At 36.4% G+C, this 19,140-nt stretch overlaps 1 long non-coding RNA gene across 1 annotated transcript in view; it reads left to right on the top strand.

Annotated features, from left to right (window-relative positions):
• LOC135361855 (uncharacterized) overlaps positions 1-9,215 on the top strand; it is a 65,264-nt gene extending 56,049 nt beyond the window's left edge. The window contains exon 6 of the long non-coding RNA XR_010405990.1: positions 9,153-9,215. This is a non-coding gene — a long non-coding RNA (uncharacterized LOC135361855). The remainder of the gene's footprint in view (positions 1-9,152) is intronic.
• The last annotated feature ends 9,925 nt before the right edge of the window (positions 9,216-19,140 follow it).

Below are 19,140 nucleotides of genomic sequence, written 5' to 3'. Positions count from 1 at the left end.
AGTGCCCTCTCTTTCTCATCTTCCTGTCTGTGCTTTCAGCGTCTCGCGTGTCACTTTGAAATGATCACTCTGCAAACACATTCAGGACTAGAGAAGAATCATCTGCCAGTCCTATTTCTCTTTTAGCGAAACTCCCTCTTTTCATGTAGGACCTGCTTCAACAGAAGTGACCATAGCAACAAAGGAAATAAAATGAGAAGATTAAAGGAAGGATAGAACAAAAGGAAAGAAGATTTAAAGAAAAAAGGAGAATGGGGGATGGGTAGAACACATATTTGAATTCTGTATTAACAGCGATATTGGAGATCAGTGTCAAAAATTAAACAGCAGTGTTGTAGTCTAGACACCTAGGTAAAAACGTTTCATTTATCTAGATTTTTCACTGAATGTGTCAAGCTACATAGGTTTTCAGATAACTGTAGTTCATTCATTTAAGAACTTTTCAACTACTTGGGATAAAAAGCATTTTCAAATATGTCCCATTCATCTCTGATTATAATATCCTGTGTGTGGATATTTAAACAATGATTCTTTCCTACTTTCATCCACTTCAGTATTGTGCAGAGTTAATTTTACAGTTCTTCTAGACCTCTTCAGCAGTTCTATGCATGAATGGTTTGATGTGTGATCATATGGAGGCAGAGCGAAAAAGCAAATAGTATTCTGTTCCAAGGGTCAGGAAATCTGATTTATCATCCCAATTTAGAGTCCTGCTGCTGGGAGGTCTTGGGTAAGGCATGTGATTTTTTTAGGACTGTTTACTCATCTCTAAGACAAAGGCTAAACCCTCTATCAACTCACTATTTTGCCTCTGCAAAGAAAGAATAAGAAATGTAATGTTTTTAAAAAATTATTCATGAATACAATAACAGTAATTTTTTTATATCAGTATTATAATTCATAATGAATTCCTCATACTATATTACTAAATTGTCAGTGCATGTGGACAGGAAGATTATATTATCTCCATTCTACAGGGTTAGAGAGATCGATCTACTACTGAGTTTACAAAAATATGATATGCAGGTTAAAAGTTGTTACATGCAAAAAAAAAAAAGTATCAGTGATCAAAGAAGTTTGAGAAATACTAGTCTAAAGAGAGTTTCGAATTTCTTTCCTGAAAGAACGCTCAGAGGTCTTAATACCCTCACATAGCCCATGGATGTGTAAGATAAGGAGATGGATTTTCTGCAGCTTATTCAATTCCACACACCCTGAGGGACAACTTCTACAGAGCACTACTGGAGAATCTCTTCTAATACCACATAGCTAGCAATTTGCTGGAATTGGCTGAAAACAAATTTGAGGCCAAGTTTTCTCAAATCAAGAAAACAGTTGTTTCCATCAAAATGCAGTGAAGTCCACAAAAATATGGCAATTGTGTTGAACAAGGCTTTGTTCACACACCCCCTTCCTTGGCTAACTACCAAATTTTTAATCTCTCTCATTCTCTCTGTCTGCCTGGCTCTCCGTGTCTGTCCCCTTTATCCTCCTTTCTCCTTTTCACCTCTCTGGCTACCATATATGCATATGTTTCTCAAGTGGACAACTAGAAGGAATCAATGAGTAGAGATGAGTATAGAGGTAATGATCAAAACACAACTCAAGACGTTTGCAAAAGGGCATGAAACAAGTCAGGAAATTCAGCAAGTTGTGAAAAAGCAAAAGAGAAAAGTCAGTAAGAACCCAGACAAGGTCCATTAGGATAATGGTGAACTCAGGAGTCTCGGCCACCTGTGCATCGGGCAATAAGCAGACAGACCTCAGTACCAGCTGTAGACCTTGTAGTAGCCTGTTAACCAGTTCCACAACCCTTATGGGCCATGGTCCAGGAGCACTTGAAGAACAAGGACCTGTGCAGTGACCCATGAGTGAGAGAAGCTTTGTGGAAGTTCAGGTCTCCAGAGAAGCTCCAACACTCTATTGGAGAAAAAAAAAAAGAAAAAATTAAAAAAAAAAAAAAAAAAAAGCTTTAATGCATTAGAAAAGGTAAGAGGAAAAGTTTGACTTTGCCCACATCACCCCCATCACTTCTCCCCCACATGAGCCAAACTTCTGGCTTAGTGAGACCTCTCAGCCTATGATTTTTCCTGCAGGAGAAACAAAGAGCGCCTGGCTCAGCTGTGTGGGACGCTGCCAAAGAGATTCAGTTTTCTCCAGCGGCCTCCAGAGTGCTAAATCAGGAGCTCCATGACTGGAAGGAGAGCAATATTTAAGTCTTAGAGGGCATTAAGGGAGTGTGGTTCTTACTGACTGTGCTTTATATTCCATTAGGAAATCCGCCCAAAAAGTGCTGGGAAAGCCTCACCCACAGATCCCCTAACTGGTATGCAGCATCCCCAATGCAGCATCCCCAGTGCTCCCTGAGCCTCACCCACACCCCACTGTGCTCTGTGTCTGCTCCCTGGGCGTGCTCCTGAGGGCCGTGGCCAGAATGAGTTTTCGTAGACATCTGGGGATCACACGTGGAAACCAAGCTTCCATTTTGTTGCAGCATTATTCACCATAAGCATGGAAATAACCGAAGTGCTCATGGACAGATCAATGGTTAAAGAAACTGGTACATATCTATACAATGGCATGTTATTCTGCCATATAAAAGAAGGAATTCCTGGCTTTTGATAACAACATGGATAGACCTTAAGGGCATTATGCTGTGTGAAGTAAGTCAGAGAATGGGAAATACTGTATGATCTCACTTAGATGTGTCTACAAAAGCCACACTCACAGAAACAGAGAATAGAGTGGTGATTACAAGGGGCTGGTGACTAGGGAAATGAGGATTTGTTGGTCAAAGGGTACAAATTTCTACTCAGAAGATAAGTAAGTTCTGGGGATATAATGTATAGCATGGTGATTATAGTTAAAAATATTGCATTATGTCTTGAAAGTTGCCTAGGAGTACATCTTAAATATTCTTACCCCAAAAGAGAAATGGCAATTATGTGACATGATGGAGGTTTAGCTGATGCTCCTATGGTAATCATTTTACAATATACATGTGTATCAAATCAAACCTTAATCTTACACAAGGTCATATGTCAATTATACCTCAGTACAGCTGGAAAAGAGCACAGAATATCATAATTTTAAAATTGTTCGTGATTCCTGATTTATAATATATATTTTTTAATTTTCTTTAGTTTCAAGCTTCATAATAGTGCTATTTGTTGAAGTGTGTGTTTCTCAGTCAGCTATTCTCAAGTCAAATGTAGCCTAAGAAACTAAAGTTCATCCATTTATTTAGATCAAGAAATAACAGCCTATTTCAACTTTTTGTCCCTGGATTAAAGTTTTGAGTAACCCTGCTTCTTCTTTCCCATATGACAACCTTTTCCAGATGATGGCCATTAACAAATCCCTCTTTAATATCTTTTACAGGCTCAATGTCCTAAGGTGTTAGTAAAGTCCTAGGTGCGATACTTCCTAGATCTGTACTGGCTCCCAGATCTGGATACTTTAATTTGTCAGTGTCACCAATGAAATGCAGAGGTATCAATCAATGATTGTAACCGTATCTATTACTCAGAATTGCCTGGAAAGGTTTTGCTTCAGTGAGTTAAGGAGGGGCTCACACAGTGTAATTTTATAAAGAGTTTGAGGACCACTGAACTAGCCATTAAAATCAACTCTCTCACTATCCCCACACAAATCTTCTGTCCCCTAGGCTAATCGGCTTGCTATTCCTTGAGCAACATGTCCTCGTACCCACCATTTGACTCTTTAAAAGGAAACAGCTTCTTTTTGAAAATACCTTTAAATTTTTCTCCCAGACTCCTATGCATTACTCACTAAGTTAACCCTTTCTTGAATGTCTGTCTGAAGCCTGAATAGTAATCAGATCATTATCTTTTTCATATCTTCTCAGCACTTCAGAAGAATAAGTTGAACATTGCTTGTTGGGATGTTCTAGGAAAATGACCTACTGGGAAGTCACATTTTCCTACACAAGTGTATCATACTTTTTTCTTTCTTTTTTTTTAGGGAGAGAGAGAGGGAGGGAGGGAGGAAGGGAGGGGCAGAGGGAGAGCTTCTTAAGCAAGCTCCTTACCCAGAGCAGAGCCCGATGCAGGGCTCAGTCTCAGAGCCCTGAGATCATGACCTGAGCCAAAATCAAGAGTTGGATGCTTAACCAACTGAGGCCCCCAGGTGCCCCTGTATCTTACATTTCTTGAAGGCAATAACACCTATAGTGACTGCCATTTACTCATAACATAATACAGTATATTACATGACTCAAAGGAGATTTATCTTAAATATGAGTTTCTCTCCCACATCTCAATCCTCCCTCACTGACACCACCCAACGCAAATAATTTATCCTTTAGGTTCAGGACTGAGATTTATATTATCCCAAGGATAATATTTTGTATCAAAATGTTAACAAATGCTAGTGAGACCTATTCTACATATCTCTTCTTTCTCTGATATTGCAATTTTGAATCTGTTTATAATGGTCCTTCTCACTCTCCCTGCCTTAGCCCAGCCTGTCTGTTTCACCACCATGGATCCAAACGATTGGATCTTACCACTGCAATGCATAGAAAAGCCATGCAAACGAAATGCCCTGTGCCAGAGCAAAAGGAGGGAGACAGTAAGAATGAGCACCTTTACTTACCCCCAAGATACTGGGCTTCAGTTACCTAGCCAGCCATCAGGAAATGTGAACAGAAAGTGAATGGTATGAACATTTACATGATTTTATGTTATTTGACAAGGGGATAAGGAATAACTGAAACTAGCTTGACCTCCATCATTTTCCCCAAAGAGGATATTGAGGAAGTTACGTAGACAGAACAGCAGCAAATAAACAAAAAACCGATTTTTATCAAATACTTTTGGTAAAGCTGAGTAGACTCAAACTGTGAAAAAGGCAATAGACCCTCTCCTTTTCCCTCAGCCCAAGTCCAAACATTGAGCTCTAATCCGCCTCCGCTTGACTCACATAACAGAAGCACTAAAGAGTGATGAAGATGCACATGTGGGTGTGCATGTCCATACACGTGCACACACACGCACATAAATGTGATTCAAAATAAAAGAAAGCAAAAAAAAAAAAAAAAACCCAAAGATATATAACTACCCAGGCCTTAAGGAACCTGTATTCAGTTTATGCTCCTTTTTTCATAGATACAAATGGAAACTTTGATGTTACTACCCCAACACACAAATTGATACATGTGGCCCCAGAGAATGTGTATCTTACATGAGGTCCCAAAATCTATGAGTTGGAATAATTAAATTAGCTTTCTCCCTGCCATGTGTCGGGAAGAGAAGCGGGGAGGAGAGTGCTTCATGTGCTACACATCAGTGCATACACAATTCTCCTTTGTCACACTCTCATTCACTCACTTCAGTCTGCATTTTGCTGCTTTTCTCTCTAAGATTCTTATTATTTGACCTTTTACATTACTTACCAGCTAATTATATGTGTTTTGTATTATTGTCTGTTTCCTCCACCCCTTTCACCAATAAGGCTTTGACTATTTCTAGGATTGTGTTAGGTAGATACCTCCTACTACTTTCACTACTGTTTACATAATACTGGGCTCAATAAAACTGGGATATATTTGTGCACCTATCAGAGTAGAGGTCACCTAAGTAAAACCAAAATGAAATAAACACAAATCCAGGCTATTGGATTAGCTGAGCCAGTTATAGGGACTAATGAGTTCATGGCTGCTTCCCTCATAATTGAGGGATACCTGTAGTTTAATTCTATTTGATTGTAATTCTGTGTTTGTAGAACTGATCATTCCCAAACATTATAAGTTGTTTGATATCAAATAACAAATATTTTTATTTCTTTGTTCCTTATTTCAACCCTAGAAAAAAACTATGAACTGGAGGTTATTTAATGTTTCTGTTATATTTTTTGTGACAGAATAATTCATTTGGATGTCAAATATTTTGATAAAAAATAAATAATCATTTGGGTGAAATATTTTGAGTATCAAATTCCCTATAAGAATGACCCTGGAAGATTATGACCAATATTTGATTCACTATGTAATGGACAACTGGTATGAAAAGGCTGATTCTGGGGTAGAATTTTAAGGCAGAGCTGATGTTTATGCTGTAAAAGTCAAACAATGCAGTTTTGTAAATAACAGTACATACACATACACCTTTCTCTCCAAAGCCAAACTTCATAATTAACTTTGATTATGTAGATCTCATCAGTCATTAGATTCTAAAGTATAAATTGTCATCTAGAGAATATTATGTACATCCTATTCAGAGAACAATAAAGATTAGATAATCAGCATTAAAAAGAAGCCAATATAATTTAAGAAAAGCATGAGAAACACCCAAATGTGTACCAATTGGATTATAGTTAAGTACATTCTGATACATTTATGAAATGTGATGCTAAATAGACAAAGCCAAATTTTATATTTCAAATTGTATAAAGTTATACATAATATAAAAAATTTATATCTCTAGAGTACCTAGATATCTGTATCTCTCTACATATGTATATTTACTTTCATATCTGTATCTCTATAAATGTATCTATATATCTGTATCTTTTTACATATGTTTATTTATAATATATATATAAATATATTTTATGTGGAAATTTGTTATATAATTTTATAATATTGGTGTGGAAGATGTCTGATTTTTACTACATGAATTTTTTCCTGCTTTGACATTCTTAGTATGTATATGTGCTAATATTTCCGTAGAAAATGAAAGATCCTGTGTTTTATGAATGTTTTAATTTTTTTTCCTTTCTTTCCCAGTTTTACTGAGATATGATTGGCAGATAAAATTGCAATATACTTATAGTATGCAACATAATAATTTTATATACATATTGTGAAACATTCACCACAATCAAGTTAATTCACACATCCATCACCTCACGTAGTTACCTTTGTGTGTAGGAGATGAGAACACTTAAGACCTACTCTCTTAGCAAACCTCAAATATATAACACAGTATTATTAATTGTACTTTAGGTCCCCAGAACTTATTTATCTTCTCATTGAAAGTTTGTACCCTTTGACTAGTTTTTTTTCCCATTTATCCCACCTTCCAGCCTGTGGCAACCACCATTCCACTCTGTTTCTATGATGTTTGTTTTTTCATTTGTTTTTTAGATCTCACATATAAGTGATAACATACCATATTTGTCTTTCTCCTTCTAGCTTATTTCATTTAGTATAATATCCTTCAGTTTCCTCCATGTCATCACAAATGGTAGGATTCCTTCTTCTTTATGGCCAAATAATATTCCATTGTATAATATGTACAACATTTTCTTTATCCATTTATCCATCTATGGACACTTGTTTCCATTTCATGGCTATTGTGAAAAATGCTGCAAAGAACATGGAAGTACTGATATGTCTTTCAAGTGGTGGTTGTGTCTTCTTTAAATGTATACGCAGAAGTGGGATTGTCGGATCATATGGTAGTTCTATTTTTAATTTTCTGAGGAAACTCCATACTGTTTCCCTTAATAGCTACGCCGGTTTACACTGGAAACAACCATCTACAGATGTTCCCTGTTTTCTACATTCTTATCAGCATTTATTTCTTGCTTTTTGATAATAGACATTTTAATGGATGTGAGGTGATATGTCATTATGGTTTTGACTTGCATTTTCCTGAGGACTGGTGATATTGAACATCTTTTCCTATACTTGTTGGACATTTGTATGTCTTCTTTGGAATAATGTCTCTTCAGGTTCTTGACCATTTTTAACTGGGTTATCTGGTCTTTGCTACTGAATTGTAAGAGTTCCTTTTATATTTTTGGATATAACCCCCTTATCTGATATATGATGTGCAAATATTTTCTCCCATTCCATAGGTTGCCTTTCCGTGTTGTTGATTATTTCCTTTGCTGAGCAGAAACATTTTCGTTTGATGTAGTCTCATTTGGTTTTTATTTTTCTTGCTTGTGCCTCTGGTGTCAGATCCAAACACTCATTGCCAAGACGAATATCAAGTTTTTTCCCATGTTTTCTTTTAGGAGTTTTATGATTTCAGGTCTTAAAGTCTTAAATCCATTTTGAGTTAATTTTTGTGAGTAGTGTAAGATGGGGGTCTAGTTTCATTCTTTTACATGTGAATGTCCATTTTTCCCAGCACCATTAATTGAAGAGACTATCCTTTACCAAGTGTGTATTCTTGGCAACTCTGTCAAAAACAGTTGACTGTAGGGGCACCTGGGTGGCTCAGTCAGTTAAGCATCTGCCTTCGGCTCAGGTCATGATCTAAGGTCCTGGGATCAAGCCCCACGTCGGACTCTGCTCTGAGGGAAGCCTGCTTCTCCCTCTCCCTCTGCCTGCTGTTCCACCTGCTTGTGCACGCGCGCTCTCGCTCGCTCTCTCTCCAATAAATAAATACCTTTGAAAAAATTAGTTGACTGTCTATGTGTGAATTTATTTCTGGGCTTTCTATTCTGTTCCATTGATATATATGTCTGTTTTTTATGCCAGTCTTATACTGTTCTGGTTCCAATGGCTTTTTAATACTTACTTCATTTCTGAACTTTGGATTTAGGTTAATTCTAGGTAATTCCTCAACCATACTTTACCTGAATATTTGTAGGAGCAAAGAGCTGGAGGTGTAAACATTGTTACCACTATATATTCCTATTTATTACCAATTGCAAAGTTTATCAGCATCCCTTTTCATTCTTCAATCCTAGGATTATTAGAGTTCCCAAACTGCTTCCAACTGGGTTAACACCTGAGTAACCTGTTGGGTGAGATTAATCTTAGCAGAAAGACATGACTTGCTTCTACTATTAACCCAAGGGGCCCTCATTAAATAAAACATCAATTTCAAGTAAGTTTATTGCTCCCCTCGCTCACTTGCTTCCTGATAGCTCAAAATTATTCTTATGCATCTTTTACTAATAATTAATGAGAATATTAGATGTGCACAACATGACTCCAGCACTTTTTCTTACTTAATACCTTTTTCTCAAGCTATGTGAAGGAAGATAGAATAAATAACATGATGGTGGAGAGTGGACTCCATTAGACTGGTGTTTGGAAGCATGGGTGAAAAAGTCCTCTAAGTCCTTCTTTTAGACTTGCAATCCATTAATATGTCATCCTGTGGTCCAACTTTATAAAATAGCATTGCAAATTTTCAATGGAATTATTAACTTGCCATTTTTGTTCACAGTCTCTGGAATCAGGAGGAACCTGAACATGAATTTGACATATATAATGAGATCCTGGATTATAGGTGAGAAAAAAACAAAGGCTAAGTAAGTTGAAATTGACTTTAATTCCTTAACTTTGCATATTTTGCTATACTAAATATATCTTCTATTATTTGATCCTTACATGTATGTGCAATTCAAACATTTTTATTTTACTTCAGCATGTGCCAGACACTATCACTAGGTTCTAGAACTGTGAAAATACTGACAGACAGTTTACTCCTAATTTCTTTACTTCCAGACACTATTAGACATTTTAAATTTATTACTTTAAAAGTAGTATTATTATCCATATTTTATATACAAGGAGACTGAAGATAAGAGGAATTAAATGTTTTTCTTAAACCCACATAGTGAGATGCTGTCAGAAATATGATTCAAACCCCAAGTAACTGCTAATACACTAATGCTAGTATGTAAATATATATCATAGATTAAAATAAAAATTATAGTGTAGAAAACAGTCATAAAATTGGTAACTTTTAAAAACTTTTTTTCCAAGTGAGACGTAAAATAAATGCAATTACCTTTGCTTTTTACTCTGATTTAATAATGTAAGACAGTCTTTTGGTGGTAAGCCACTTAGTATCTTCATCCTGATACTTGCTTCAAGGCCTACTAGGGATGACGGTGGTGTCACTCCACAGAAATGCCCTTTGGGAACTCTTGTAGAAACACAGATACTTTCCACAAGAGTCTCAGACCTTTATAAGGAAAATCAAATGCAAAAGAAGAGCAATATATTCAATAATACATGTATGTACGTAGTTCACATGAGATTCAATTAAATCCGTCAGAATTGGGTAAAAGAAATAATATTTATCAAAAACTTACCAAAGGAAACAGTATCTGAGAATTGAAAGATAACTCAGAATTGGAGGACTTAAAGTAAGAGTGATATATTATTCAAACATTTGATCTACTTAAGCCTGTTAAGTGCTCAAGGCAGGGCTCAAATATGCCAAGTCCCGTGTATTGATTACTCTCTTAATGTGTACTCTAAGAGACCCTTCTAGTTCTATGGAGAATAAACACAAGAATACGAGAAGATAGATGTAGATACTACCAGGGGTTGAGCCAAAGCACAAATACATGGAATGACTGAGGTGCTAGACTCCCTATGTATAGCATATTGAACATGAGCAGGGTTGGTTACAAGCTGAACAAAGCTTTGCAGAGAGTTGGACTTGACTACTACTTCCATCACTTACCAGTGTTAACTTGGACAATTAACTACACTTCAGTTTAATGATTTTTATTAGCTGCAAAACTGTTTTAATACTATCTATTTTTCAATATATAGAGAGTAAAATCATTACTGGTAAACTATTTACCCTATGGTAGGCTCTTCTGATTCAGTGATCTTGGCTTACTTTCTTGAACTCTCTTCCTGTTCCATAATCTTTTCCCAGTCCCAGAAGACCATTTCCTTAAGACTCCACTGAGGATTCCCACCCAAAGAAGCATCTTCTGGTTAGGTCTCTTGCCCCTAGCTTCTGTTACTAGTCTATCCTCTCACCTTCCTTAAAACACAACCCTGCCCAGTTTTTCAATCCCATAAAGCCTTATACATGTATTTAATTGCATTATAAAGGTATTCTTGTTTATCTGTTTACTATTTTTTATTTGAATTCAAATAATTAACATATAGTGTATCATTAGTTTCATAGGTAGGGTTCAGCGATTCATCAGTCTTATATAACACCCAGTGCTCATTGCATCATGTGCCCTTCTTAATGTACATCACCCAGTTACCCCATCCGTCTACCCCCACCCTCCAGCAACCCCCAGTTTGTTTCCTATGATTAAGAGTCTCTTAACAGTTTGTCTCCCTCTCTGATTTCATCTTGTTTTATTTTTCCCCTCCTTCCCCTATGATCCTCTGTTCTGTTTCTTAAATTTTACATATGAGTGAAATCATATGATAATTGTCTTTACCTGATTGACTTATTTTGCTTAGCATTATACCCTCTGGTTCCAGCCACATCATTGCAAATGGCAAGATTTCAATTTTTTCTTGTTGAGTAGTATTCCATTATATGTATATATATATACCACATCTTCTTTATCCATTCATCTGTCGATGGACATCTTTCTATAGTTTGGCTGTTGTGGACATTGGTGATATAAACATTAGAGTGCACATGCCCCTTCAGACCACTACATTTGTATCTTTGGGGTAAATACACAGTTGTACAATTGCTGGGTCATAGCGTAGCTCTATTTTCAAATTTTGGAGGAACCTCCATACTGTTTTCCAGAGTGGCTGCACCAGCTTGCATTCCCACCAACACTTTTAGGGGGTTCCCCTTTCTCTGCATCCTCACCAACATCTGTCATTAACTAACTTGTTAATTTTAGCCATTCTTACTAGTGTGAGGTGGTATCTCACTGTGGTTTTGATTTGTATTTCCCTGATAACAAGTGATGTGGAGCATTTCTTCATGTGTCTGTTGGCCATTTTTATGTTTTCTTTGGAAAAAATGTCTGTTCATGTCTTCTTCCCATTTCTTTTTTTTTTTTTTTTAAAGAATTTATTTATTTATTTGACAGAGACACAGCCAGAGAGAACACAAGCAGGGGAGTGGGAGAGGGAGAAGCAGGCTTCCCACAGAGCAGGGAGCCCGATGCGGGGCTCGATCCCAGGGCCCTGGGATCATGACCTGAGCCGAAGGCAGACGCTTAACGACTGAGCCACCCAGGTGCCCCCTTACCATTTCTTGACTGGATTATTTGTTCTTTGGGTGTTGAGTTGGATAAGTTCTTTATAGATTTTGGATACTAGCCCTTTATCTGTTAAGACATTTGCAAATATCTTCTCCCATTCTGTCTTGCTAGATACCTCTCCAAAGGCAAGGGAAACAAAGGCAAAAAAGAACTATTGGGACTTCATCAAGATAAAAAGCTTTTGCACAGCAAACGAACAGTTGACAAAAACCAAAACCTAAATCTTAATCTAAATAGTGAAAGGAAGGAAGGAAGGGAAGGAGGGAGGGAGGGAGGGAGGGAAGAATAGAGGAAGGAAGAAAATTAATGTACTTTATAGGGAAATAGAGATCCATTATCTAGTGTTGTGAAGCACAGTAAATGGGATCAGTGGTATTCACTGTTACATAAACTTTTTATGTTTTCTGGATGAAACAGATCAGGAAGAGAGGAGAAATGTTGGTGAGAGGAACAATCTGAGAAACTGTGGAAACAAAATGAATAAAATTTACCATAGACCCCCTGGCTCTTGCCTTGCTTTTGTGCACATTGCCAGAGGCAAACTGAGTTCCATCTTTCTCATTGTAACGTCATTGTTTGCTTACCATCTCGTGACTAAGTTGAGCTGTGTCTTTTCTTTGAGCATCCTCAGATGCCTAGCACGCTGTTGAATACAGATGTTTTAACAATGTTTAAATTCAGTTTTCATAAATGAATGAATAAATAGGATGTGAGGTTGGTGATAATGTAAGGGCCACCAATGTGACTTGGATATGTGAAAAACCTCTCTTTTGAGACTCTCCTAACTCATGGTAGAATGTCCTTCTGTTTAACCTGAATAATCTGATAAATGACACATCTTCTTACGTTGTTTTATACATTGTATAGCTAGTTCCTTGTTTTATCATTTTCCGTATTTAAAAGGTTTATATGTCCACCCTACAAACATCAGAAAGAAAATTAGAAGTTCAGAGTTAATGCTCTGACTCCAGCATTTTGAATATCCTCCCTACATGGGACTTTTAGGTGCCAAAAGACTGCATGGTACCATTTTTCAAGACACCTAGGAACTAACATATATCATACAGACCTGGGAGAAATTGATTTATGAACTCTCTGGATTTTGTTTAAAATTTAAACTTGACCTACAGGAGGAAATGTGAATGTGAATTATACTGCAAAAGAATAAGACATAGGAAAGTTCTACAAAGTTATCTGAAGAGTTTTTTTCATCTTGAGTAGATTGTCTCTCATATGATACGATTTTTGTTATGGATGTTTTATTTGTATCTCTTATAAAGAAGTATCTCTTCCATCTGAAAATAGCTTAGATGCCAGAATTGGGCTTACTGAACATTCAAGCTCTTCTCTTTTCCAGTGACTCAGCGGAATAAAAACTGCATATCTACTCATGCTTTGTACACCCAGCCTTGGCCAGAAGAAACTGTAAACCTTTTTCTAATCCCCCAAAATATGTATATTTTTATAAGATTAATGATTCCATGTGAATATCAGAAAATAGTATCTGCAAAAATCATATCGACAATTATGCAAGAACCTTGGTTTTTCTCTTCTCTGATCAGTGGTCCCAGCCTAGCATGCATCCTTCACTCTAGGAAGCAAGTTCATACAGTCAGCAGACATAGAAGTGGATTTCTGTTCTTGTAGTTCCAAAGTAATTTTTTTCTTCTTTTGGAGAGACAGAGTGCATGCAAGCAAGGGGAGGGGCAGAGTGTGGGAATCTCAAGCAGACTCCCTGCTGAGCCGGGAGCCCCACAGGACAGGGAGCTTCCATCCCATGACCCCAAGATCAAGAACTGAGCCGAAACCAAGACCCAGACTGAGCCACCCAGGCACCACCTAAAGTGATTATTAATGATACCCCTTTTCACTCAGAGAAATGACCCAGTTTTGATGATATATTTTATGATCACCTATGAAACTAATCTTATAATTTATGTTAATTTTCTCAGTTGTCCACTTTCAGGTGCAACATGGCCATCAGAAGCCCATAATTGTATTTTATTTACTATGTCTTCCATTTGTTTCTCATCTGTCAGTACATCCAATGTGGCAGCTGAAAACAGTCCCAGAATTTTCTCCCATCTCTGCTAATGTCATCAAACCCTTACCTAAGTTCTCTTTGCAGCCCAGAAGGAAGTGGAAAATTGGACTTGCACAATTGGCTACCAAAGAGCCATCTCTGGATTCTGTTCCTGTTTGTGCTCTGGCTGCCAAATGTTGGATTCCAAGGAGGCAGTGCTGCATTTTTCTTTTAAAGAGAGATGCAAGGCCTGCATCGTTATCCTGCTGCAGTTGAAACACAGGGCATTTATGTTCTATTGTGTCTTTTTCATTAATTTTAACAGATTACCTGTTTATTTTAAAGATAGGGAAACTGTGGTTGGATATGTTCATTTGGGGCAGTTAAAAAGTTAACTTGATCTACATGATCTGAATAGGGGCCAAATTATCTGGAAATTGTAGCTGTGAGAGGAGCCTCCTTTGAGTTAATTTGAATCCATAGAATAGATTTGATAATATGTGTTTAAAAATATAATTCTCACTCCTTCACATATGTAAATTAGATGAAACTGAAGGGGCGCCTGGGTGGCTCAGATGGTTAAGCGTCTGCCTTTGGCTCAGGTCACGATCCCAGGGTCCTGGGATCGAGTCCCGCATCGGGCTCCCTGCTAGGCGGGGAGCCTGCTTCTCCCTCTGCCGCTGCCTCTCTCTCTCTCTCTGATTCTCATGAATAAATAAATAAAAAAAAAGAAAAGAAAAAAAAAAGAAACTGAAGTAAGAGAAGTGACATCAAGTAGCAATCCTCCAGTGTCCAGCTTTAATGAACAATTTATAATTAGGTTGCACTTGTTTTGCATCTTTTCGTATTTTCATCCTGTTAGTGCCTCTTTTGAAAAATGAGTTTTATAAAGCCATTGCCTGATATTCCTATTAAATTTAGCCCTAAACTTCCCAGATTTAATATTCTCTGTTTTGTTGAATTAGGTTCTAAATCTTGATTTCCTATGGATATTCTGGATTATTTGTATATATGGTTAAAGTCCATCCTTTTGAACTAAGCAGGGCAAGTCATTTCATCTGTCTTCAGTCTCCTCTCATTCCTTTGACCATTAAGAAAATTATGTACTTTTCTCAGCGATATTAAGACACTTATTCATTCATGTAGTAATACTTTTAAACTCCTAAAATATGCTTGGAGTTGCTTTCTATGTGTAGACTCAGCAGTGAACAAAATAAGCAGGATCCTGCTCACTTAAAACTTACTTTCTTGCATGATGAGAGTGTATTGGGAGAGGGGAGACAGATAATAAATCAACAAGTAAATAATTGCTGATAGTAAATGAGATTAGGAAGAATATAAAAAGAGGTTAGTAAGATAAGAAATAATTACATAACTCAACAACAACATACAGAAACCACTCCAGGGATTAATAAGATGCATTTAAATGTATGTATTATATGTGTTACATACAATATGTATAAAATATAATATATATTGGCCCATGTCTTGTATATATATTGCAACTTCAATAAAAAAAAAAAAAAAACTTTCATCTCCAACATTGGAAAACTGCCAGACACAGCCACAAAATTGCCCTTAGGAGAAATGCTCATTAAATGATAAAAAAGTAGAAAATCTGGGTTTAAATCTATACTTCAAATCTTATTTGCTCTATGGCATGGGATGGTTATGTACCATTTGATATCTGAGTTTTCTTACCAATAAAATGAATGAACTCGGGGGGCTTCTATAAAGCACAAATAAAGTAATGCAAAGGAAAAATACACATAACAATAATTGTACAAAGAAGACAGTATATTTATAGTCCCAAATATCAGTGTAGTAACTCTACAGCTACTTAATAGAACTGGAACTCTCCTTCAATTCATAAAAACACTCCTGCTAGCTCAGACCAGTGGTACTGCAGTAATAAAGTCATGCTTATCATGCTTGGAGATGAGTAAGGGGCCCTGTAATGTGTTAATTTAACAGATATTTATTAGACATTTACTATATGCCCAATACAGCACGTTTCCATCAAAAATGAAAGTAGAGAACCTATTCTGAACTCTGGCAAATCTTCAGAGAAAACCAACCAGACAGGTGTCAACTATATTAACTCATAGGTTGAGCAGATTTATTCTATCTGGGCTAGAGGTCTACTATTCTTTCTCACTTGACTTAGCTTTGGTTTCTATTTCCATTTCTAAAGCCCAGTCTCAGAACATAAGCCCAGCCTTACGTTCATCAAGCTTCAACTCCATGCCAGGAACACTTGTTTTCCTAAGTGTTATTTGTTTATCTTCACAATGTCCCTCTGGGGTGATTATTATCAGCCAGTTGGTCCCTAGAATCAAACTGCCTATGCCTCAATTGTGTGTTCATAACTAGGAATAATGACAACACCTACTTACCTCATAGAATCAGTGTGAAGATGAAATTAATATTCAGGTAAAGTAATTAGCTTACTGTCTTGCATGTAAGCATCCAAAATTATAGTTATGAGGATGGATATGATTGTCCCCATTTTACAAATTGGGGCCAACCTAAAAAAAAAAAGAAAAGAAAAAAACAATTTGCACTACTTATTAAAGAATATCAACTTGAACCTGAATTGAGTTCCTCTGATTTCCTGCTCTATCCAGTCATAACACCTTGTGATGTCACCATATAATCCTTGAGATTCCTGGCTTTCAAACCTGGCACTGAAGAGGGAAGAAATCCTGATTTGCTCCTCATATTTCCTAGATTTCTGCCCACAACCTGGCTCAGCACTCCATCATTTCTGTCAGTAACAATTTCTTGCTAATTTCTTCTCAAAGGGTTCAAAGGAAGACACATGTTTCTGAACCCAACGACAGATGATACAGGGCTCATTAATGCTTTAAATAAATGAATCCGTCAGGGCGCCTGGGTGGCTCAGTTGGTTAAGCGACTGCCTTCGGCTCAGGTCATGATCCTGGAGTCCCTGGATGGAGTCCCGCATCGGGCTCCCTGCTCAGCAGGGAGTCTGCTTCTCCCTCTGACTCTCCTGACCCTCCCCCCTCTCATGATCTCTCTCTCTCAAATAAATAAATAAAATCTTTTTTAAAAAATAAATAAATAAAATAAATAAATGAATCCATTATTTTGTTAATTTAATATAATTATAATTTTGATTATAGTTAAACATTTAAATTTATTTGTGTTGAAAGAATACACTTGGGTCTAAGGATCTCAGACATTTTTATAGTCACTTCAAGACCTTCTATGGTCAAATAGTTCAAATTGTTTAAAAGAGAGAGGGAAAGAGAAGAGAATTTTAGAACTAGAATACTTGATCTAAAAACATTCTAGAATTGTGAAATATTGCCAAATTTAGAACATAACCAAACTTTCATGACATTGTCATAGATTATATTTAACTATATATATTAACTACAATATGGCTCTAAAGTGCTCTGTCAACCTCACAGGCTTATTGTGCACATTTAATGAGTCATAAACATGAACATGAGTCCAAGAGTCTAAAGCTAAACAAATATAAGAGATTGCTACTATTATTATTTTTGTCCACTGACCCTAGATTAAAGCCTTGATTCTGTCACCTAGTGTAAATTATTTTTTTTAAAAAGTCTCAATCCAGAATTTACTTCTATGTCCTAAAATAACTGTCTTTATCACTATTATCATCATCATCATCATCATTGGAGTCAAAATTGGTGGTATTGTTTGGTTAGTTCTTTCAGGAGCCTGGAACAGACAAATGCAAATTCTCTCTTAGAGAATGCTTACACAAAGGGACAGGAGAATTTTTACAAAATGAAACCTCACATTAAAACAAACAACAGAACACCTAAAGAAACAAACCCTTATGAGTTTGTCAGTAAAATAACAACCTGCAAAATCATACTCACAAAATTTGTGGGTTTAATTTTTTGGATAAATTTCAAAATAAATATATTTCTTATTATATAATATTTGTATTCTTAAATACCTTAAAGAAATAAAGTACTATTTTAAGAATTTACTGAAAAATAAAATACATTACCAAGAATGAATGGTACACTTTTTAAAGAACCAAATCAAACTTCTAGAAATTATACACACACTTTATAACTGATAGTTAAATATAAGATTAACCACAACTAAAGATAATTAGTGAAGTAAAGAAAAGACCTAGGTAAGTCAATCCAAAAGGCAACGCATTGTAACCATTAGAAAGTGTGAAGGAAAGACTAAGAGACTAAAATTAGGTGAAAAGAGCTACATTAATATACATTTTAACATAGTTCAAGAAGACAAGAATAATAATATATTTAAGAGGTAATGACCAAGAGGTTTCTAGAATTTATAAAAGATAACAATCCTCAGATTCAGGAACTGCAACAAATTCTAAGCAGGATAATTTAATAGAAATACATACCTATATCATTATAGTAAAATACTACCCAAAAAAAGAGCATGTTAAAAGCAGCCAAAAAGAAAAAAATAGACTGTATACCCAAAAAATGAAAATTAGGTTGTGGAAAGGGAGAGGATAGAAATTTAAACAACACAGGCAGGGAAGTGTTCATTGAGGAGAAAATAAGTAATAACCAAAAGTAGGTGAGAGGGTAAATCCTGAGGATATTTAAAGAAAGAATATTTCAAATAAAAGAAACAAGTATAAATGTCTTTAAGCATGAGTAAAGACAGCATGAGCAAAGACAGACTGACTGAAACAGTGACCCCAGACTAGAACCATTTATTGGTATCATCTGGGAGGTCATTAGAAATACAGAAACTAAGTCCTTACTCAGACCTACTGAATCAGTTCTACATTTTGAAAACCCCTAGGTGATTACTAGGTAAATAAAATTTTCAGAAGAGCTGAGCTAGATAGGAATAGGGGATGAGAAAAGAGAAGTAGCATGGGACAAGTTTACATAAAACCTTGTTAGATTTTCATCCTGAGTTATAGGATAGCCATTGCGTAACAGTGAGCTGAACAGTGAGTGATCTCCAACTACTGTTGGCTCAGATGCTTCCTTTGTGTCAGTCATTAAAAGAAGACATTATTTTCTCCAGACGGTTTACTATCTCTGATAGCACTGTCAGAATAGGTGCACAATTCCACAAGCGGTATGAGAATGATGTTCTCTACAACTGCACACTACACAATCACAAGTAGCAGGCTTACAACTTACATTTTTTAAGGATCACCCAGCATTCTATGGGGAAAAAATGGAAGCACA

The sequence above is a fragment of the Mirounga angustirostris genome, unplaced genomic scaffold (genome assembly GCF_029215605.1).
Source record: "Mirounga angustirostris isolate CCGP_5_RB_7025 unplaced genomic scaffold, mMirAng1.0.hap1 SCAF_10, whole genome shotgun sequence".
Lineage (NCBI taxonomy): Eukaryota > Metazoa > Chordata > Mammalia > Carnivora > Phocidae > Mirounga > Mirounga angustirostris.
The sequence above is the reverse complement of the archived record's forward strand: the minus strand, read 5'-3'. Positions and strand labels throughout refer to the sequence as shown.